Source organism: Vicia villosa, linkage group LG4, assembly GCF_029867415.1.
Source record: "Vicia villosa cultivar HV-30 ecotype Madison, WI linkage group LG4, Vvil1.0, whole genome shotgun sequence".
Classification (NCBI taxonomy): Eukaryota; Viridiplantae; Streptophyta; class Magnoliopsida; order Fabales; family Fabaceae; genus Vicia; species Vicia villosa.
This window is the reverse complement of record NC_081183.1, coordinates 97,459,044-97,483,194: the sequence shown is the minus strand read 5'-3', so window position 1 is coordinate 97,483,194 and position 24,151 is coordinate 97,459,044.

The window sequence follows — 24,151 nt, the reverse complement described above, 5'->3', positions numbered from 1 at the left end:
CTCCATGTCTTCGGGAGCCATCTTGATCTGATTATAACCGGAGAACCCGTCCATGAAGGAAAAGACGTTGAACTTAGCGGTGTTATCAACCAGCATGTCGATATGTGGTAATGGAAAGTCATCTTTTGGACTGGCCTTGTTCAAGTCACGGTAGTCAACACACATTCTGACTTTGCCATCTTTCTTCGGAACTGGCACTATGTTGGCCAACCATTGAGGATACTCAGAGGTGACAAGAAAACCTGCATCGAGTTGCTTTTGAACCTTCATTTTTGGTTTGTTATTCAAGGTTAAAAATCAAACTGATCGAGATATGTACAAAAATGTGTGTGTACAATGAAATACCTAATTTCATGTACAGGAATGGGTATGTACAAAAGGGCTCGGGACTTATACCTACATGGAGGCCCATGGTATATTGAAAAGCTTTGAAGTTTGGAGTTTTGTTGTTTTGGAAATGATTTGAAAATTGTTTTTTTAAAAAAGGTTTATTTTAAAGAAGTTTTATTGTTTTGAAAACTGTACAAAAAGAAAAGAAATGGGACTTACACTCTCTAATATTCGAGAGGCCCCTATTTTATTTTCATAAAACAGGGTGGATGGTTTTGAAAAAAGATGTGAGATTTATTGTTTTAAAAACAGTTTGAAAAGTATTGTTTTGAAAAAGGTTTTCTGTACAAAGAAAAACTGTAAAAAAGAAGAAGAGTGGGTCTTATACTCTCTAATATTCGAGAGGCCCCACTTCGTTTTGAAAATCATTTGATCAATTAAAAAAGTTTAATCAAAAGTTTCAAAAAGAAATGGTTTATCGTTTTTGAGAAGAAATGCGATCGCTTGTTTTAAAACGATTTGAATATGACAAAAGTCAACTTAATTAAGTTTAAAACAAGTTTTAATGCTTAATTAAGACCTAAGTGATTAGGGTTTGATCACAAAAGTATTTACAAGTAATTAAGTTTGAAAAAATCAAATAAAACAATATTTAAAGTATTTGAAAATACCTAAAAACATGTCATTTTAAACCTAATTAAAAGTATATTAAATAAATCTTTTTTTGTGATTTTTTTTGATATTGTCAAAATATGTATATTAAATAAGAAGTGTTTAAAAAATGAAGAAAAAATAAGTTATTTTGATGTGTTAAATTAATTGATGAAGTTTGTGAAAAATTGAAGGAAAAAAGTGATAAAAAAATTGGTTTTGTCTTCCAAAGGGTTTGAACCCACGCCCTTGTGTTTGCAGACCAAAACACTTGCCAACCCAGCTGCGCGCGCAGCTTGTAATACATACGCATTCAACTGGTTATATTTCAAACTCATTTTTCAAATTTCCTTCGCAAAAAATGGCGCCAAGAACACATCCCCAATTTGATTTTGAAATTTCTGAAAACTGAACCAAATTGATCAAGTGAAGGGTCTATCTCACTCGTTTTTTTACAAGGATCATGATGGTGCCCTCATAATTCATTTATTTTTGCTCTAAGGTGATCAATTTTGTGATGAACACGAAGAACCCTAATTCTGAGATTGATCATGAAATCGTGTATGTGCAAGATAAATAGCAATTGATTGAGGGTTAATGATCCATATGTATGCAGAAACATGATGGTAAACCAGTTTTTCATTTATGATGCATGATTCATAGAGTTTGAAGTTCATGTGCACTTACCTCAAAAACGGCACAACTGAGAATCAAATTCTTGCTTGGAGGTGTTACAGAAGTTGTTTGATGATCTGGATAGCTTCAATGGACCATATGGAAGGTGTCTGGATGCTTGGAGTGGTTTGAATTCATCTGAGCTAAGCTATGGAACCTGAACTGCAGTTGCTTCAAGTGAGAATCGAATCTGATGATGGAGGTGTTTCAGATCATGGATGATGATTGGGATAGCTCATATATGGTATATGGATGGTGTTAGGATGATTAACTTGGACAGATATGGCCTGGTATGAGAATTGGCATGATAAGGCTCATTATGTGCAAACATGGAGGTTGAAGAGTGATTCTGAGATTTAGGGTGATTTGGGGTGTGTGAGTGGATCAAACACATCATATTTGATGTTTATGAGATGTTAGAACCATCACTTTGGCCATAACTCAAAGGGTTTGGAGGTTGAGTTTTCTACCTCTTTGAAAACTATGAAACTTGCAATTCAAGAAAGAAGAGAGAAAACCTATAATTGTGAGGTTTTGGTGTGAATTGAAGAGTGGAAATGACCTCTATTTATAGGCCAAGAGTTCTGAACTCAGCCCTTTGCAAGTTGATCAAAAATTGGTGATTTGGCTTAAGAGATAAAATGGAATCTTTCACATTAAATGCAAATGGTTAAAGTAACTAAACCATGGTTATTTTGGCCAAGCTTCTTATCTCTTTCCCATCTGTCTCAAATCAGAAAAAATATCTCCAATTATTGCCTCTATGCATCATTACTTGGTCCATTTGGCAATTTGGTTCATAACTTTGCAAAAATGGCTTGAAATTTCAAGTGAAATGGTCACTAATGTCAAAATTCAAAACCATAGCTACACTCCATGTTTTTTCATGCTCTTAGACATTTTGGAAAGCTCATGTTACACACTTCAAAAGCCTAGTTGAAAGTTTCTTCAAGACCTTTAAGGAAATGGGTGAAAAAGATCCATGAACTTTGAAGAAAATGAAGTTTTAAGTGAAATTTTCATAAGATACCAACTTTGAAGCACCATATCTCTTAAATGGTTGATCTTATGGAAAAAATTTATATGTGTCAAAGTTGTTTATTGGATCAAAATCTACAACTTTCATGTTGGAAGTTTTTTTCAGTTTGTAGGTGAAATTTTGAGAAATTCCCTTCCAAAGTTTGGAAAAAACCATGAAAAACACTTAGAAATTTTTCTAAGTATGGAAAGTCAAATTTTTGACTTTTGATTTTTGATTGATTTTCTTGATTTTCCTTGATCAAATGACTTCTCATATCATATATTGATGATTCAAAACTTCAAAAGTCATGGTTGACCAAAATTCCCTAAAAGTCAATGGTGATCTTGTACAGTTGACTTTTTCAGACGAATCGCGTTTCTGGAGATTTCAAATGAAACAGGCTATCCTCACCAAATGAGTGGTATGAATGGATCTCATTGAAGCATTAGAGGATATTGAGCCATGGTTTGAGTTGTGGTGCCATGTCCTGATTAAAAAGTCAGTTGTTTAGTGAATTAGGTCAAAAACCCTAATTGTCGACCTGATGAAATTGATGCCTGTAGGTCTTGAATTGAGATACAATTTCCATTGTATATTGTCATAGGGATTATTTGAAGATGATTGAAACCTTTGATTGACTCCCTGGGGGTTTTTAGGGTTTCCCAAATGTGATCCCTGATTTCAGTCCCTGATAGTTCAAAACCCTGATCTGAGGATTTGTCTGATCAATCTTTGTGTAGGAGATGTTATGAGCCAATGGATTAGGTCAAAATGATGCACTTGAGGTCTTGATATCATGTCCCAAGCCATTAGGTCAAATTCTGAGCAAAAGTCAGGAGTGTGCTGTCTTCAGTCAAAACCCTAATTCAGTCGACTCAAAGCTGTTGAGCTTGTTGAAATGAATTTCTGAGGACCAAATGTTGATTATTGATGAAGATGATTCATTTGAGATGAAGGGAGAACAAAACCCTAATTGAGTGTTATTTGCACTGATGAGTGATTTCCCGATTAAATCCTGCTGAGTCACAAGTAGCAAACACAAGCTATGCAATTTGTTAGAGATGCAAATGATGCATATGCAAATGATATGAGGTGGTATCTTAGGTCAAAAATTGGGGTATGACAGCTTTAATTAAGTTGACTTTTGTCAATATTCAAAACTATTTTCAATCTCTGATTAAACGGATGATTGAGGTTTTCAAACAACAAAACCTTGCATCATTCCAAATCATTTTTTCAAATTGCTTTTACACCAGTACTGTAAAGTACTGGGCCTCTAATAGAGTGTAAGTCCCAAAAACCTTCTCTTCTTAGCTTGTTTTCAAAACTGTATTTTCAAAATCTTCTTTCTGTTTTCAAAACATTCTTCTGGTATTTGAAGGGCATTATTCTCGGTGAAACTCTTCAGATACCTATGTGACCTTTGTCCATCTTCACTTCTTCTGTTTTCAAAAACCATTAACTGTTTATCATATATATATTCAACTATTATCAATAAAACAACAAAAATACTGTTGAGGCTCTGTACATACTTCTTCAATGGCCTCCACTCCATCCAGGTTAGGCTTTACAAGCTTTCAATTTACAGTCTTTATTTAAATTACTGTCAAATATAAACTGTACATATATTTGTTTAGAACTACGTTTGAGTGTAAACCCTAGGACAGTTAAACTATATATATATTATAGGAATATGACCTAGGATTGAGAATGTCTTCCCGGTGAAGGCTCTTTCCTAATTAGAGATCTGTAGTTCAAACCCCCAAGATGAATTATTCCCGGTGAAACATCTTGGCAAAAACCTTAGAATCCAAATAATAGGACACATCCACCCAAAGAGGAATTATTCCCGGTGAAACCTCTTACCCATTTGCTTAGAGCCAAAATAAGTTCAAAACTACATAAGCTTTCTCTTGTGCTATAACAAGGACCCTCGATTAGCCTCCTCTTGGGCTTTGTACAAGGACCCACAGGCTTCTTAAAAGCATTTCCAGCTTCCTCTTGAGCTTGTATACAAGGACCCATCAGGTTTCTTATAAACATAGGAACAGGTCTTTAGTCACCTTTTAGCCTACCCTGGTGAGTTTCTTCCAATTTAAACCAGACTTTAAACAAGCTAAGTTTGTCTCAATTTTGCATTGAGTACACTTTTTGGAATGAGAGACATGGACAGTCTCTGTCACCCTTATCTTCATCAATCTTCCTTAGCAGAGTCTAGGATCCATGTTTGATCATCCTCAGCATTGAGTCAGCCTTCATCTTGGGCTTTAAACAAGAAGTCTCACTAGATAATCTTTCTGCCAATCATTTTAACAAAAATCCCTGGAAAGGGTTAGCTTCCACACATTCTTTCATTTTTAATTAAAAAATCCCTGGAAAGGGTTAGCCTCCAAAGTCAATTAATAAATAATTTCATTCTCTTAGGAGATAATTTCCCCAAAAGAGTCAAAACCCCTGGAAAGGGTCAGCCTCCAAAAAACATGATAAAAGTCAGTCTTTTAACAGACAAATTCACCAGCTGAGTCAAAATCCCTGGAAAGGGTTAGCTTCCAAAGAAAAACAGTCTTTTAATAAATAAAACCTCCTCAGTAGAGTCAAAACCAACAAAAACAGTTAGCCTCAACCTTGGGCTTCATACAAGGCACCCAAACAATAAAACTCCCCTGTTAAGAGTCAGCCTCAACCTTGGGCATTGTACAAGGCAGATAATAGAGTCTCCCCAGTGAGTTCTTCATCACTTAGTAGCCACAACCTTGGGCTTTGTACAAGGCAGATAAACCATATCTTTCATGTGTCAAAGATTCCTAACACTTAGGATCTTTCCCCATATAGTCATCAATACTTAATTCATTTAAGAGTCCGCCACAACCTTGGGCTTTGTACAAGGCAGAAAATAATATTTACCCTAGCTAGAGTCAGCCACAACCTTGGGCTTTGTACAAGGCACATAAAATAGAGTCATTCATTCATTTATCCTCAACAGTCAGCCACAACCTTGGGCTTTGTACAAGGCATATAAATAGAGTCTCCCTAAGTAGAGTCAGCCTCAATTCTGGGCTTTGTACAGAACACTAAAATACCCTGTAATTAATCCCCAGTGGAGTCATCTCCCAGAGTCAATAATATTAATTAATCAATCAAAAAAAGCCTCAAGCTTGGGCCTCATACAAGCCAGCTAAAGTCAAATCTTTTATACAGTAGATAGACATAGCTTATCTCTATAGAGAGATATTTTTACTACTCTACCACATTCAAACAAACAAACATTTCATTTCAATTTTAATCAAGTCTCCCATTTAGGATTTTGAAAGGCATGAGCTGGCAGTAAAACCCAGACATGTGGTAACTTTCCCTAATTTGGATGAGCATCTTTCTTTCATTTAAGAGGCATTTGACTGGTATACTTGCACATACACAAGTAAGGTCCCCCTCTTGAATGAAATGAATTCAGTTATTCTGTCACTCCTTTAAATGTTTGTGGTAGAATAGTACTAATACCTCTCTGTAGAGATAATTTCATGTCTCTTTACTGTAAACAGAGATTTAATTCCAAGCTTCAACCTTGAGCTTCAAACAAGGCACCAAAAATAATTAATTTCCCTAGTTAGTTCCCCGAACTACATTAAGCTCTGACTTCCACTAGGGATATGTAGGCATGAGGTTCACAAGGAATCTCAGCGAGCTAATAAAATACCAAAAATAGTCAGTCTGTCTGTCTGTCTGTCTTCTTTAATCAATTCAATTCCTTCTCCTAATACAAAGGAGAAACTTTCCCAATCATTAGCAATAAACACAAACACAATGACACAGAGAAGGTTCCTGTAGAGTACTACAGATATGTAGGGTGTTTAAACACTTCCCTATGTATAACCGACCTCCCGGACTCCAGAATTTCTAGTCTAGGTGAAATCCCCACACTTAGCAAACTCCTAGGGTTTAGTTGAGATCTTTTTTCCCCTTTCCTACTCGTAGGACAAATAAGAAAGTTCGTGTGATATCGTAGGAAGAACTGAAATAAAATTCATCCCACCACGGGCGCATTCTCCTTCCAAATTTCGCGTGAAGGGTTTAGCGTGCCGTCCTCCCAAGTGAAACGGGGAGGTAAAGAAAACGACCACCACAGAAAAATGGCGACTCTGCTGGGGATATAAGTGTTCAAAACCTTGGTTTTTCATCCAAACCAATGGTTGACCTGTTGCTGGTCCAGCCCCAATGAGGAATTAGGGATGCCAAATTCCCCCTCAAACAAGAGAGGTCCTGCCTAACCTCTGTGTCATATCATGTGTTTGTTGCATATATATTTGTTTATTTTGTTTATTCTGTATCGGGAAAGGGCTTGATTCCCCCTTGTGGTGAGAAATCCTATACCCGGATTTGAGTGCAACATAAGATAGGATGGAGGATGTCTTCCCGGTGAAGGCCCTCTAATCTTGGTTTCCAAGTCTACTCTTGGGATTTGCCTGGCTGGTTGTGATTAACTGCGCCACTGCATTCCGAGACTGATTTGTACCAGGAGGACCTAGAAACACATTAACCCCACTTAAAGCCTTTTTTTAGGACGTAGGGCGGTGATTACGGAAGTAATTGTCACGCAGATACTACACTCAGAGAAAACTCTCTTATAGATACCAATCAACGTATCTTTAAGGTTGAGCAAAAACTCTGAGACCCCTAGAACCCGTTCTACAGGTACAAAAATCCTTAACCTTAGTTTACCATTGGGGCGGGATTTGCGTTTTGACTTCATGACCACTATACCCTTCAACGCCATGTTTGTTTAAAACTCTTGTGTGTGCATTCATGCATTCATGCATCATTCATTAATAAACAACTAAAAACAAAAAGAGTCTTTTTCGAGTCGTTTTTCAAGGAAACTAAATAACGAACGTTTTGAACTTCATAGAAAGAGAGAAACGGAGAAAGGACTTAAGGATCTATACCATGGATTATGGGAGAAAGAGAGCTAGGAAATACACCTTCAAGATTCTCCAGGTCGAGGAACTGGGAAAGCTCGGAAAACTGGTGGTCAACCCCCAGGCTTTCAAGGAGAAGTACGGAAAACTTCTGCCTTTGCTCAATACCAACATGGTGGATGGGATCCTTCCCACCTTGGTACAGTTTTACGATCCAACGTATCACTGCTTCACCTTTCCAGATTATCAGCTCATGCCTACGTTAGAGGAGTACTCTCGTTTGATTGGAATACCCGTGTACGCGCAAGATCCGTACTCCGGTTTGGAAAAGAATCCTGACGACATTATCATTGCTGCAACTACTCCTTTGAACGTAGTCGACATCAGAACTCATATGGTGAGTAGAGGAGGAATTCAAGGATTGCCCTCCAAATTCCTGTTTGATCAAGCTCGGTACTTCGTCAGCATCCAAGATATGAGCGCTTTTGAGGAAGTCTTGGCTTTGCTTATCTACGGATTGTTTTTGTTCCCTAACATTAACGATTTCGTCGACATCAACGCAATTAAGATCTTCTTAATTGGAAATCCAGTTCCAACCTTGCTTGCGGATGCTTATCACTCTGTGCATTCAAGAAACCTGCAGCGAGGAGGATTAATCACATGCTGCGTACCGTTGTTATACGAATGGTTCGTTTCACACCTACCAAAGTCTAGCACTTTCTGGAACATGAGGGATGGCCTTTACTGGTCACAGAAAATCATGTCTCTCACTCATACAGACATTGATTGGTGTAGTCCTGACAACGACGAAACCAAGATCATCTTCAGTTGCGGAAGTTTTCCCAACGTACCCCTTATTGGAACTAAGGGAGGAATCAGTTACAATCCAGCTTTAGCCCGTCGTCAATACGGCTATCCCATGAAAAACATTCCAAGTAATATTCAATTGGAGGGTCTGTTCTTTAAGAACATCGACGATCATGGCAACATGCTGAAGAAGGAAATTGTCCAAGCCTGGCGTCTTGTTCACAGCAAAGGGAGAAGATTGTTAGGAAAACATCTTTGCATCTCCCTGGATCCTTACCTTCAATGGGTACGCGTCAGAGCATTCAAGCTCAGGATGCCATATCAACATCAAGAACCTATTCCCCTAAGGGAACCAATTTACCTTTTCTCCACCGATGTTGAAAAACTGCAAGCGGCATTAAACAAGGTATGCCAAGAAAGGAATGCTTGGAGGAACAAGTATCGAATTGTCAACACGGAAAATGTTGAAATTCAGAACATCCTAAGAAGGAAGGATGAGTTACTTGAAGTACTCGATCGACAAGTGACACAAACGTCACTTTCTCATCATATCCCTCCTGCTTCCTGGATCATCGATCAGCTCACGTCAGAGAACGCTCAGCTCAAGAAACAGAAGAAGATGTTAGAACGTGAAGTCGGCTCTTCGTCAAAGTTTTAGAGTCCTTTCTCTCAATTTCTCTGTATTTCCCTTTTCAAAGTGTGTAAAAAACGGCGTTTTCGCTTAATTAATAAAAGTTTGATGTTTCATAACGTAATTATGGTGTTTCCTTGAAAAATATTAACTTAATTGCATATCATACATCGCTTTAGTCGTACGCACTGACACGAGAATTGTCGCGGATCTAATAGTCACTTTCCTTTCTCCAGAAAGAGAGGAGGAGAAGGAGGTGAACCAAGACTTTCAAGCTGTCTCATCCATACAACACTCGTTCAAGTCGCAAGAAAAGAATGGAAGACTTTGAGCAAGAGAATGAAGAACTCAGAGAAGAGATTAATACTCTCAAAGGTACTGTTGAAAGACTCAATAGTATGGTAGAAGCCCTGGTAGTTGCGCAGAATCGACCAACGCCAGAAGAACCACAAAGGACTGTGGTTTCCGAGATTGTTTCTACTCCTGTTCCTCAGTATACCATGCCGCCTGATCGACCTTGGGGCATGCCGTATAACTTTACTCCAGAAGGGTACATACCTCCAGCTTCTGAAGCTCCAAAAGTCACCATGGATATGCGTCCACCGGAGGGTTACAAACCTCTGGAAATTGAAGTTCCAAGAGCAACGGCAATGGGTTTCGCACAACAGAATGCTGAGATACCAAGATCTGCTGTCATGGCTTCTCCACAGCCCATTATGCATACTTTTCCCCCGCAAGGCGGACAAGTATATCATCACGCTCCAAGTGAGGATGCTGGCGTGTATGAAAGATTGGACGAGTTCCAAGAACAGTTTCTGCAAATGCAGAAGGAACTCAAGACTCTCCGAGGACAAGATCTATTTGGAAAGAATGCTGCAGACCTCTGTCTGGTTCCAAATGTTAAGATTCCTCACAAATTCAAAGTACCAGAATTCGAGAAGTACAAAGGGAATTCATGCCCACAAAGTCATCTCGTGATGTACGCTCGAAGAATGTCAACTCAGACTGATAATCAACAATTGCTCATTCATTATTTTCAAGACAGCCTAACTGGTGCTGCACTCAAATGGTACATGAACTTGGACAGTTCAGAGATTCGTACTTTTCGAGACCTCGGAGAGGCCTTCGTCAAACAGTATAAGTACAATCTGGATATGGCTCCCGACAGAGATCAACTCCGGGCCATGACTCAAAAGGATAGAGAAAGCTTCAAGGAATACGCTCAGAGATGGCGTGAAGTTGCTGCTCAAATTTGTCCACCACTTGAAGAGAAAGAAATGACAAAAATCTATCTCAAAACTTTGAGTCCATTTTACTACGGACGAATGGTTGCAAGTGCACCAAGTGACTTTACCGAGATGGTAAACATGGGTGTGCGTTTAGAAGAAGCAGTTCGAGAAGGACGCTTGAACAAAGAACCAGAATCTTCTATTGGTCCAAGGAAGTATGGAAATACTTTCCAGAAGAAAAAGGATCAAGATGTCAGCAATGTCTTGCACAAAATCAAGAAGAAATTCCAACCTCAAGTTGCAACAATAACTCCGGTTGTTAACTCAGCGCCAGCTTATCAACCTCAGGTTTCGCAACAACAAACTCAACAAAGGTCGCAGCAACCTCAGCAGCAGGTTCGACCTCCAAATTACAACAATCGGGCTCCAAGGTATCCTGCCTTTGACCCCGTACCAATGCCGTATGCAGAATTGTTTCCAACATTACTGGCAAAAGGACTCATTCAGACAAGAAGTCCTCCAAATCCTACAAACAGTTCCTCACCATGGTATAAGGCTGACCAATCTTGTCCCTATCATCAGGGGGCACCAGGTCACAATATTGAGAACTGTTTCCCTTTCAAGATTGACGTCCAACGATTAGTGAAAAGCGGAATGCTATCCTTCAAAGATACTAATCCAAACGTCCAAGCAAATCCTTTGCCGCAGCACAAAGAAGCTTCAGTAAATCTGGTAGACCAACACCCCAACGTCATTCAAATCTACGACATTCGTCAGATAGGGGAAAATCTTGTCAAGATGCACGCTAAACAAGCTGGGTACGGTCATGTACCACCTCACAACTACTTCACATGCGAAATTTGTCCAAAGAATAATCAAGGATGTGCCGTAGTTCAAGCTGCATTACAAGAACAAATGGACTTAGGATGGATTCAACATATCCGAGTCAGAACTGAACATGACATCAACATGGTTCAAGGATGTCCAGGAGAATACAAAATCTACAAAGTTGAAGACCTTGAAGGATCGGTAGTCAGGTTCCACAAAACTTTAAATGGACTTGCCTACTTTGGAACAGATTTCCACGCTTACAGTAGATGCAGAATCTGCCGAAGAGATTCACAAGGATGTTTGCGTGTTCGCAACGACATTCAAAAGTTGATGGATGACAATACCATTACTGTTCTTGCCAACAGAGAAGATGATGAAGTCTTTACCGTATCTCCTCAAATTAATCAAGTTGAACCTATGCAAGTTAAGTATGACAGCAGGAAGACAGCAGTTGCACCGCTAGTCATCTACTTACCAGGTCCTGTACCGTATGAGTCTGACAAGGCTATACCATACAAGTACAACGCTACATTCATTGAAAATGGTAAGGAAATACCATTACCGTCTGTTGTCAACATTGCTGATGTTAGTCGAGTCACCAGAAGTGGACGAGTCTTCAACAGAACAACAGAAAATGTGGAGAAACCTTCAGAGGAAGTACCACATAGGCAAGACAATCTTCCGACCAATGCTGTTCAAGCGAAAGAAAATGATGAGATCTTGAAGTTAATCCAGAGGAGTGAATACAACATTGTAGATCAATTACTACATACTCCGTCTAGGATTTCTGTTCTTTCCCTGCTATTGAGTTCTGAAGCTCATAGGGAAGCTCTACAGAAAGTTTTGGAACAAGCTTTCGTAGAACCAAGTGTTACAATAAGCCAATTCAACAACATCGTTGCCAACATCTCCGCCGGAACTAGCCTAAGTTTCTGTGACGAAGATCTTCCTGAAGAAGGAGTGGACCACAATCTTCCACTTCACATCTCAGTTGGCTGCATGGGTAATACACTCACAGGAGTCCTAATAGACAATGGATCCTCTCTCAACGTCATGCCTAAATCAACATTATCAAGATTATCTTTCGAAGATTACCCTCTAAGAAAAAGTCATGTCATCGTCAAAGCATTTGATGGATCAAGAAAGTCAGTTTTCGGAGAAGTGGATCTTCCCATAACTATTGGACCTCAGACGTTCAAAATCACTTTCCAGGTTATGGACATTCCAGCACAATACAGCTGTTTGCTAGGTCGCCCATGGATTCATGAGGCTGGGGCAATTACTTCAACACTTCATCAGAAACTGAAGTTCATAAGAAATGACAAATTGGTAACCGTATGTGGAGAACGAGCTCTGATCGTCAGCAACCTATCATCATTCTCCGACATAGAACCAAAAGAAGTTGTTGGAACTAAATTCCAAGCACTTTCCTTAGACAAAGGAAAGGAGAAAGCAGCGTCTATCTCTTCATACAAAGATGCAATCCAAGTTGTAAAGGATGGCACTACCAGTGGTTGGGGGCACATTAATATTCCTACCAACAACAAGAACAGAACAGGAATTGGATTCTTTCCGACATCATCAAAAGCTATCCCAGGGATTGAAGTAGTTCTCCCTATTCAAGAAACTTTCTGCAGTGGAGGTTTTCTTCAACCTGTTCAACAAACAGTCAATATCATCGATACGGAAAGCACCGATGAAGAGGAATGGTTATCCTATCTTCAACAAAGCAGGATACATCTCCCTATCAGAGTCTGAACCACTTTGCTGTTATCCGACTAAAGGATCTGAAAGTAAGACTCAACCAAGCAGTGATGAAGTTACTGACAGCTTCACCACCAGAAGTCATGGTTCATCAGAAGAAGTTCCTCCTATCCCCGAAGAGACTTGGGATACATTAGGAGAACCAAGCGGAAAATTCGACTACATGGTGAAATACTCCGCTCCTGAAAGTTCAAGAATCTCTCTTGAAGATATTGTTCCAACTGGATGGAACAGTGATTTTGAGTACCTCTCTCAGCCAAAAGAGATGTATAACCCTTGCTATTCAGCATCACCTACTGGTGAAGTCATCATTGAGGATTATATCCCCAAGTCACCTTCCGAGGCTAAGGATCTAGAGTTCACATATCTAGTCAATGCCATCTTGGGAGAAGAGCAAGACCAAAATACAGAAGAGGATGATCTCGAAAGTGTCTCCGACAACGAGTCTCTCCATTCAGAAGATTGGAAGTTCCCTCAAAAGAAAGTCCGACATACTCCACTTGGAAAGGGGTATGCTCACACCGCTCAGTCTGCTGAAGTAGAAGAAGATCGTCTGAGTGTTGCAAAGACAGTGGTTGGTAAATCAAGACCTACCACAGGCCAGCTTAAGCCTAAGGTTCCAGATTACTTAGTGCACAATGGGGTTCGCCACTATTGGACAGCTGTTGAAGTTTCAACTGTTGTTCGCACTCCTAAGTAGGAACTTTCACCGTTATTTTGTCCTCTCACCATAGCCCAGGGTGAAGAGATGTTTCATAGGGCTTTGCATTTTACTATTTCTTAGTTAAATGTCCCTCTTTGCTTCGCCCAAAGCAATAGAGTTTTGTTTTATAGGGTCTTTGTTTCAAGAAATGACTGTCCATAAATAAAAATGTCATTCTGTTCCTTCGTTTAGTTTTCCCTTTTCTCTTTTTCGGAAATTGGTAATCCTAAAAAACACCTTAAAAAACATCAAAAAAAAAATCATTAACTGCATACACCGAGTCTTCCCTCGTTGTCTAAATAAAACTTATCACACATATGCAGATTAATCATAAAATACCCCGTTGAAACGAACGACCGTATGACTTCTCCAAGCTTTGAGTTTCCTGTATTCGAGGCAGAGGAAGAAGAAGACGAAGAAATATCAAAGGAAATTTCACGGTTACTTCAACAAAAGGAAGAGGCCATTCAGCCATACAATGAGCCTCTAGAGATCATTAACCTTGGTTCCGATGGAAACAAAAGAGAGGTTAAGATTGGAGCTTCGCTCAGTTCAGAAATCAGAGAGAGTTTGATACAGCTACTCAAAGAATTCTCAGATGTCTTCGCTTGGTCTTATCAAGATATGCCAGGGTTGGATACCAGTATAGTGGAGCATCACTTGCCGTTAAAAGCAGAATGCCCTCCGGTCAAGCAAAAATTGAGAAGAACTCATCCGGAGATGGCCATGAAAATCAAAGAGGAAGTTCAAAAGCAGATCAACGCAGGTTTCCTCGTCACTTCAGAATACCCTCAGTGGTTAGCTAACATTGTTCCCGTTCCTAAGAAAGACGGAAAAGTCCGCATGTGCGTCGACTACAGAGATTTGAACAAAGCTAGCCCTAAGGATGATTTTCCTTTACCACATATTGATATGTTGGTAGACAGTACAGCAAAATCCAAAGTTTTCTCGTTCATGGACGGATTTTCAGGATACAACCAAATCAAAATGGCACCTGAAGACATGGAAAAAACAGCTTTCATTACCCCCTGGGGCACGTTCTGCTATCGTGTTATGCCTTTTGGACTAAAGAACGCAGGGGCAACTTATCAAAGAGCCATGACTACGCTTTTCCACGACATGATGCATAAGGAAGTGGAAGTCTATGTGGACGACATGATTGCCAAATCAGAAAATGAAGAAGATCACATACAGAATCTGACAAAGTTATTTCAACGCTTACGGAAGTTTCAGCTTCGCCTGAACCCCAACAAGTGTACCTTTGGTGTCTATTCAGGAAAACTCCTTGGTTTCATTGTCAGCAAACGAGGAATTGAAGTAGATCCAGACAAAGTCAAGGCAATTCAAGAAATGCCTTCACCCAAAACCGAGAAACAAGTTAGAGGATTTCTTGGACGTCTGAATTACATCTCGAGATTCATATATCTCATGACTGCAACTTGCGCTCCTATTTTCAAACTTCTACGGAAAAATCAAAGTTGCGTCTGGACAGACGATTGTCAGAAAGCGTTCGACAGCATTAAGGAATATCTGCTCGAACCACCCATCTTGTCTCCTCCAGTGGAAGGAAGACCTTTGATAATGTACTTAACCGTCTTAGAAGATTCTATGGGTTGTGTCCTTGGACAGCAAGACGAGACAAAGAGAAAAGAGCATGCCATTTACTACCTGAGCAAGAAATTCACTGACTGTGAATCCCGCTACTCCATGCTCGAGAAGACGTGTTGTGCTTTGGCCTGGGCTGCCAAGCGTCTCCGCCAGTACATGATTCGACATACTACTTGTTTGATCTCTCATATGGATCCAATCAAGTACATCTTTGAGAAGCCTGCTTTAACCGGGAGAATTGCCCGTTGGCAGATGTTGTTATCAGAATATGACATTGAGTATCACGCACAGAAAGCCGTGAAAGGAAGCATTCTAGCTGAGCACCTGGCTCACCACCCACTCAATGGTCATGAATCAACCAGTTTCGACTTTCCGGACGAGGACGTCATGTACCTCAAGATGAAAGATTACGACGAGCCACTACCAGACGAAGGACCTGAGATAGGATCCCAGTGGGGCTTAATCTTTGACGGAGCTGTCAATGCTTATGGACGAGGAATTGGGGCAATCATTGTTACACCTCAGGGTACCCATATTCCATTTACTGCCAGATTAACTTTCAAATGCACAAACAATGAGGCCGAATATGAAGCTTGCATCATGGGTCTCGAAGAAGCCATGGATCTAAGAATCAAACACTTGGATGTATATGGAGATTCTGCTTTGGTCATCAATCAAATCAAAGGAGAATGGGAAACACGCCAACCAGGGCTAATTCCTTACAAAGACTACGCGAGAAGATTATTACCATTCTTCGACAGGGTAGATTTTCATCACATTCCTCGTGAAGAAAACAACTTGGCTGATGCATTAGCCACACTCTCTTCCATGATTAGGATAAATCATTGGAATGACATTCCTCGGATCGATGTTATGCGCCTGGATAGGCCCGCTCATGTTTTCACAGTAGAAGCAATCATCGACGACAAACCGTGGTACTACGACATCAAGAACTTTCTTCAAAAGCAAGAGTACCCTCTTGGGGCGTCAAAGAAAGATAGAAAGACTTTGAGAAAGTTAGCTTGTAAATTCTTCCTGAATGAAGATGTTCTGTACAAGAGAAACTTCGACATGGTTCTGCTCAGATGCGTTGACAGAAAAGAAGCAGAAATACTCATGAGAGAAATACATGAAGGTTCCTTTGGTACTCACACCAATGGACATACCATGACAAGGAAAATACTGAGAGCAGGATATTATTGGCTGACGATGGAGTCAGATTGCTACCAGTACGCAAAGAGGTGTCACAAATGCCAGATCTACGCCGATAGAATCCATGTGCCACCATCTCTGCTCAACATACTCTCTTCCCCTTGGCCTTTCTCCATGTGGGGAATCGACATGATTGGAATGATCGAACCAAAAGCGTCCAACGGACATCGCTTCATCTTGGTAGCCATAGACTATTTCACCAAATGGGTTGAAGCAGCTTCGTATGCAAACGTCACAAGACAAGTTGTCGTCAGGTTTATCAAGAATCACATCATCTGTCGCTACGGCATTCCTAGCAAGATAATCACTGACAATGGGTCAAATTTGAATAACAAAATGATGAAGGAACTTTGTGAAGAATTTAAGATCGAACATCACAACTCATCTCCTTACAGACCAAAGATGAATGGAGCTGTAGAAGCAGCTAACAAAAACATCAAGAAAATCATTCAGAAGATGGTCATTACTTACAAAGATTGGCATGAAATGCTCCCGTATGCTCTTCATGGTTACCGTACATCAGTACGTACTTCGACTGGAGCAACTCCTTTCTCCCTTGTATATGGCATGGAGGCAGTCCTACCTATAGAGGTTGAGATTCCATCAATGAGAGTTTTGATGGAGGCAAAATTAACAGAAGCCGAGTGGTGTCAAAGCAGATTCGATGAATTGAACTTAATCGAAGAAAAGCGCATGACAGCTTTATGCCACGGACAGCTATATCAACAAAGAATGAAGAAAGCTTTCGACAAAAAGGTTCGACCTCGCATAATCAAAGAAGGCGACCTTGTACTCAAAAAGATTCAATCTTTTCTCACAGATTCGAGAGGGAAATGGACTCCCAATTATGACGGCCCCTACGTGGTCAAGAGAGCTTTCTCAGGAGGAGCCTTAATACTCACGACTATGGATGGAGAAGAATTCACCCGTCCTGTGAACGTCGACGCAGTCAAGAAATACTTCGCCTAAATAAACAAAAAGAACAGCTCGCTAAGTTGAAAACTCGCAAAGAGCGACTTAGGCAAAAAAGAGCGTCTCGGTGAATCGAAAACCCGAAAGGGCGATTCAGGCAAAAGTTAGAGACATAAAAAAATAAATAATCAATCCCGGTAAACTTAAAACCCGAAAGGGGTAGTTTACGCAAAAGTTAGGGATATATGGCAAGTAACTGTGTTCAGGACAAACTTGATCATTCAAAATCCATAGCGGAGTGTTCATCAGCAGTAGGTCATCTTCTACGAAGCACGAATACAGCGCAACTCGGAGTGGAAGGGAGAGATAACGGTCGTCACGTTTCATCGTAGCCCTTTTCCCGAAAATTACCAATTTCCAACTTTGTAAATACTCCATGGAATCAAGCATTTGGCTGATTACCATTCCATATATAATAATTTGAGCCTTGTGCTTTTCCTTTGCAATCTAGTCTTATTCAGTTTCTTGAAATGCATTTTAAATTTTAACAGTCACTTTCTTGAAACAAATGTTTTCATAAAATAAAATGAATTTACTTGCAAAAATAAAGGTGAAATTTCTTTCTGAGGTTTGCAAACAGTAGGAAGAATGCAAACAGCTGCTCCAAGAACGGTTGAGACTCCGGGAACCCATATTTCCCCATGAGGTCGCTTTGCGAACGTCTCCCTATGACGAGTCTTTACTTCAATTCATATTACTTACTTCGGACAGCGGACAACTGATAACCAGATATTCCCGACAGAGTTCGAACTCCAAGAAGAGGACATCTTCTGATCTACAAGAATTCAAGTCGTATCATTAGGATTTTACATCCGCGACAATTCTATTCACATTCACTTTACATTTTATAATTGTCATAATATTCATGCATACATTACATCACAACTGCATAGTCAAATTAGGCTTTTAATCGTGAGAATGCCCGAGTCATAAGGGCATGAACTCAAGTTTCCCCTGCAAGTCCTGGAGAAACTTTTTCCTGCAAGACAACGATCCATGTAGAAAGATTTCCCCAAGCAAGTCAACAGATGGTAGTCTCCCTCAAGGAGATAGTTTGTTCACTTTTGGAATTCCTTTGCCGAGATTCTCCTGCAAAGCAACATTCAACAGTCTTTTTCAGATAAGATAGTCTGCTTCGCATTTTGGGCTTCCCCAAAAGTTTGGCATTTCCCCAGCAAGGTCGAGAGATGCCACCTTCTTTTTCGTCAAAGAAAATAATTCAGAATCTCCCAGCAGATCGACAAATGATTCCCCAGCAGAATCAGTGAATGGTAGTCTTCATCCAGAAGATAGTTCATGATCCCCAGCGGAGTCAACAAATGGTAGTCTTTCCCCAAGGAAAGACAGTTTGTCTGTTAAATACTCAAGAGATCGACAAATGGCACCAATCGACGAATGGCAGTTTTCACCCCGAAAACAGTTCGTCTGCCTTCAAAACAAAGTCATTAGCCCCTCAAAAAGCATGGGCCCATATGACAATCTTTCAAAGATGCCAGGTCAAAAGGGAAGATGGTGAAGTTTCTTTATTACCGTCAAATGGTATCTCATCTCCAAGTGCTGATGAGAAGTTTGATGAGGAAACAAACCCTTGAAGTTTCTTTATTACCGTCAAATGGTATCTCATCTCCAAGTGCTGATGAGAAGTTTGATGAGGAAACAAACCCTTGAAGTTTCTTTATTACCGTCAAATGGTATCTCATCTCCAAGTGCTGATGAGAAGTTTGATGAGGAAACAAACCCTTGAAGTTTCTTTATTACCGTCAAATGGTATCTTACCTCCAAGTGCTGGTAAGAAGTTTGATGAGGAAACAAACCCTTGAAGTTTCTTTATTACCATCAAATGGTATCTCATCTCCAAGTGCTGATGAGAAGTTTGATGAGGAAACAACCTGTGAAGTTTCTTTATTACCGTCAAATGGTATCTCATCTCCAAGTGCTGATGAGAAGTTTGACGAGGGAACAAACCTTTGGAAATTTTCTCTTTATCTGAGATATTGTCCAAACGCAACTAAGACCAGTTTCGAGATTTGGACATCCGAAACGAGAGGAGGTTGTTTACCTTTCTCTAAGTATCAACACTTAGTTAAAGAAGATGGATTGCGCATCCTACATTGCCATCCATTCACCAGAATCCACATCAAGTATTTCTGCAGGAGTTTGTCTCCTCATCCCCCGCCAAGTGCGACAACGGGATCAAATCATGCAAAGATTTTATCAATTACAACATCTCAGGAGCGCCCAAAATTCGGGCATTCTTTGATATTTAAGTCTCTTTTATGCAGGAGAGATCGAGATCTCAATCTCTCTCCCTCCAGATAAAAGAAACTTAAATAGGGGCATCTGTCATACCCTAATTTTTGACCCCCCTGAGATGACATATCTTCAGGATTTTTCATCAGGTCAAGACAAGTACCCAGAGCAGTCATTTCTCCATCTGGTACCTAATCGAGGATGCTCAAAGACAAGAAAGCTCAGGCAAAGGATCAATCAATACAAAGACTAGTCTCTAATACAATCATGGGGCTCAAAAACTTCACTTTTCTCATCTATGATTGATTAGACATCCAGTCATATGAGTACAGGTTTACTCAGGTCACCAAACTAGGGTTTTGAGCCTATCAAGGACTGAAATCAGGGATCACATTTGGGAAACCCTAAAAAAACCTCAGAGGGTCATTCAAAGACATCAATCATCTTCAAATAACTCATATTACAAGGTCTACTGGACATCACACTTCAATTCAAAGTCTACAGTCATTACTTTCACATGGTCGACAAATTAGGGTTTTGACCTAATTCACCAAGATAGTTGACTTCTGATCAGGGCATGAATCCAAAACTCAAGACATGATTCAAGGATCTCTACTACCTCCATATAATCCATTTATATCATCCATTTGGGGAGAAGATCTTATTTCTACACAAAAGCCCAAAAATTCACTTTGTCAGGAAAAAGTCAACTGTGAAGGATCATCATTGACTTTTAAGGTTTTTGGTCAAAAAATGACTTTCAAAGATCAATATCATCAATATATGGATGTCAAAGTCATTTGGCCAAAGAAATTCAAAGAAATTCATCAAGGAGCGAAAAGTCGGGAATTAGGGTTTTTGAAGGCATGGTGAGATCTCAAAATTTCACCTACACAACTCAAAAAAACTTCCAACATGAAAGTTGTAGATCTTGCCAAATAAAACAACATCTTACAAGGGAACTTTTTTCAAAAGATCAACCATTTATGAAGTTTTGGAAATTTTGAAGTTTAGGTCATAAACACTTAGAAATTTTTCTAAGTGTTTTAACCTAGTTTTCTTCCAACTTTGGCCTCATTTTTCACAAATTTCCCAAAGGATTCTGAAGAAGACATAAACTAATGATTTAAAGTAGATGTTTAGGGCTTTCCAAATTGTGTTCAACCTTCTCAAAATTCAATTTGAGCTAAGAGTTATGCTTGTTCAAAGTTGGCCTCATGAAGTAAAATTATAGGTCATGCATCATTTTGGAATTTTGAAATTTTGTGCACATGACCTCAAATACAGATGCTACATGACCCATAATACATCTGCAAACATGCCATGCATTCATTTTCACCATGCCATAAGAATTGAAGAAGATTCTAAAAACAAGAACATGTGATTATGTAATGATTACATTTGTGAATTTATGGCAAATTGATGAATCACCCAAGGAATCTTCTCACCAACCAATTAGAGCTCATTTCTGGCTCAGAATTGTCCCCTAAGATCAAGCAAAATCGAGGGCTAGGGGATTGATCAAATGGAATCAAAATTCTCATCATTGCATAAGAGATATTTGCAAATTTCCTTCATGGCTAAGAAACCAAATCAACTTCACTAAGGAAGCTCACTCCTCTGCAGCTATACTGATCCATTTGCCTATAAATACAGATGCATTCCTCATTCAAAAACACACCAAAGCAACCATATTACTTGCTTTCTCTTTCTCTTCTCTTGTTCATTGTTTTTCAAAGTTCTTTGGCAAGAAGAATCGATTTCTTCAAACCAGAGCTTATCTTTGGGAAGTGAGCATTCTAACATCTCAAGGGAGGTCATTTGAGGTGATCCAAGCACCTGGATCACTTCTGTAGGTGGAGGAACACCATTGTTGCTCTCACTTTGGAGCATCTGCAGTTGGAGGTCCATGGAGTGATTCAGAAGGTTTCAAGGCAAGCCAATCATCCAGACACACTCCTCAGGTCATAGTGAAGCTAACCAGATGGCTGCAGCTCATCTGTAACTCGAGAATCAACACCCTCCATGTTCACTTGAAGCTGAAATCGAGGGAGGTCCATAGAACAATTCAGGAGGTTTGAGGTCATTACAAGCATTCCGTTAGCATCACTGAGTCACAAGGAAGCTTTTGGGATCGTTCATACAAGCCCAGTTGCTCTCTATCATCCTCACGATCTCCATTTTCAGAGGTAAGTTTCTGAACTCTCTCTCTTTAATTTAAGTACTCTTTGTGAAATAGCTCGATTCTATCTTGTTCAGCATCATCAGAGGATTGAAAACCCTCTATCATCATTCATTTATTCATCTTGTGCATCATTTAATTTTAAAATTAGGGTTTATGTGTTCTTCGTGTTCATAATGAAATTCGTTAGTTACACTTAGAATAAATGAATTCTGAGCCCATAATCATGTTCCTTATCCAAAAACGAGTGAGATTGATGTTTACATCATGCCATTTAGTTGAGAAACCAGAGAGTTAGGAATTTGAAAATCTGAAGCTCGAGGAAGAAGATGAACATGGCGCGCGTAAAATTTGAATTTCCTGGCTTATCTGAAAATATAATATATTGAGTGTATATAGTTAACAAGCTGCGCGCGCAGCTCAGTTGGTTAAGTTTTGAAATGTGATCATGAAGGGCGTGGGTTCGAACCTCTCTAGGGCCAAACCAATTTTTTAGCATCCATTTTCATTCTTTTTTTAATGCAAACTTCACACAATTAATAAACTTATCAAATTAAATCATTTTCACTTCATTTTTCACACACTTGCTATTTAATATACCTACTTTGTGAATAATCAAAAAAATCATAAAAATATTATTTATTTCATGTATTTTAATTAGGTTTAAAATAGTATGTTTTAAATATTTTCTTAAATACTTTAAAATATATATTTTCATTTTGTTTTAACCTAATTACTTTGTGAATAATTTTATGATAAAACCCTAATTATTTAGGTCTTAATTGGGTATAGATTTCATCTTTGCTTTAATTAAGTTGACTTTTGTCAATATTCAAAACTATTTTCAATCTCTGATTAAACGGATGATTGAGGTTTTCAAACAACAAAACCTTGCATCATTCCAAATCATTTTTTCAAATTGCTTTTACACCAGTACTGTAAAGTACTGGGCCTCTAATAGAGTGTAAGTCCCAAAAACCTTCTCTTCTTAGCTTGTTTTCAAAACTGTATTTTCAAAATCTTCTTTCTGTTTTCAAAACATTCTTCTGGTATTTGAAGGGCATTATTCTCGGTGAAACTCTTCAGATACCTATGTGACCTTTGTCCATCTTCACTTCTTCTGTTTTCAAAAACCATTAACTGTTTATCATATATATATTCAACTATTATCAATAAAACAACAAAAATACTGTTGAGGCTTTGTACATACTTCTTCAATGGCCTCCATTCCATCCAGGTTAGGCTTTACAAGCTTTCAATTTACAGTCTTTATTTAAATTACTGTCAAATATAAACTGTACATATATTTGTTTAGAACTACGTTTGAGTGTAAACCCTAGGACAGTTAAACTATATATATATTATAGGAATATGACCTAGGATTGAGAATGTCTTCCCGGTGAAGGCTCTTTCCTAATTAGAGATCTGTAGTTCAAACCCCCAAGATGAATTATTCCCGGTGAAACATCTTGGCAAAAACCTTAGAATCCAAATAATAGGACACATCCACCCAAAGAGGAATTATTCCCGGTGAAACCTCTTACCCATTTGCTTAGAGCCAAAATAAGTTCAAAACTACATAAGCTTTCTCTTGTGCTATAACAAGGACCCTCGATTAGCCTCCTCTTGGGCTTTGTACAAGGACCCACAGGCTTCTTAAAAGCATTTCCAGCTTCCTCTTGAGCTTGTATACAAGGACCCATCAGGTTTCTTATAAACATAGGAACAGGTCTTTAGTCACCTTTTAGCCTACCCTGGTGAGTTTCTTCCAATTTAAACCAGACTTTAAACAAGCTAAGTTTGTCTCAATTTTGCATTGAGTACACTTTTTGGAATGAGAGACATGGACAGTCTCTGTCACCCTTATCTTCATCAATCTTCCTTAGCAGAGTCTAGGATCCATGTTTGATCATCCTCAGCATTGAGTCAGCCTTCATCTTGGGCTTTAAACAAGAAGTCTCACTAGATAATCTTTCTGCCAATCATTTTAACAAAAATCCCTGGAAAGGGTTAGCTTCCACACATTCTTTCATTTTTAATTAAAAAATCCCTGGAAAGGGTTAGCCTCCAAAGTCAATTAATAAATAATTTCATTCTCTTAGGAGATAATTTCCCCAAAAGAGTCAAAACCCCTGGAAAGGGTCAGCCTCCAAAAAACATGATAAAAGTCAGTCTTTTAACAGACAAATTCACCAGCTGAGTCAAAATCCCTGGAAAGGGTTAGCTTCCAAAGAAAAACAGTCTTTTAATAAATAAAACCTCCTCAGTAGAGTCAAAACCAACAAAAACAGTTAGCCTCAACCTTGGGCTTCATACAAGGCACCCAAACAATAAAACTCCCCTGTTAAGAGTCAGCCTCAACCTTGGGCATT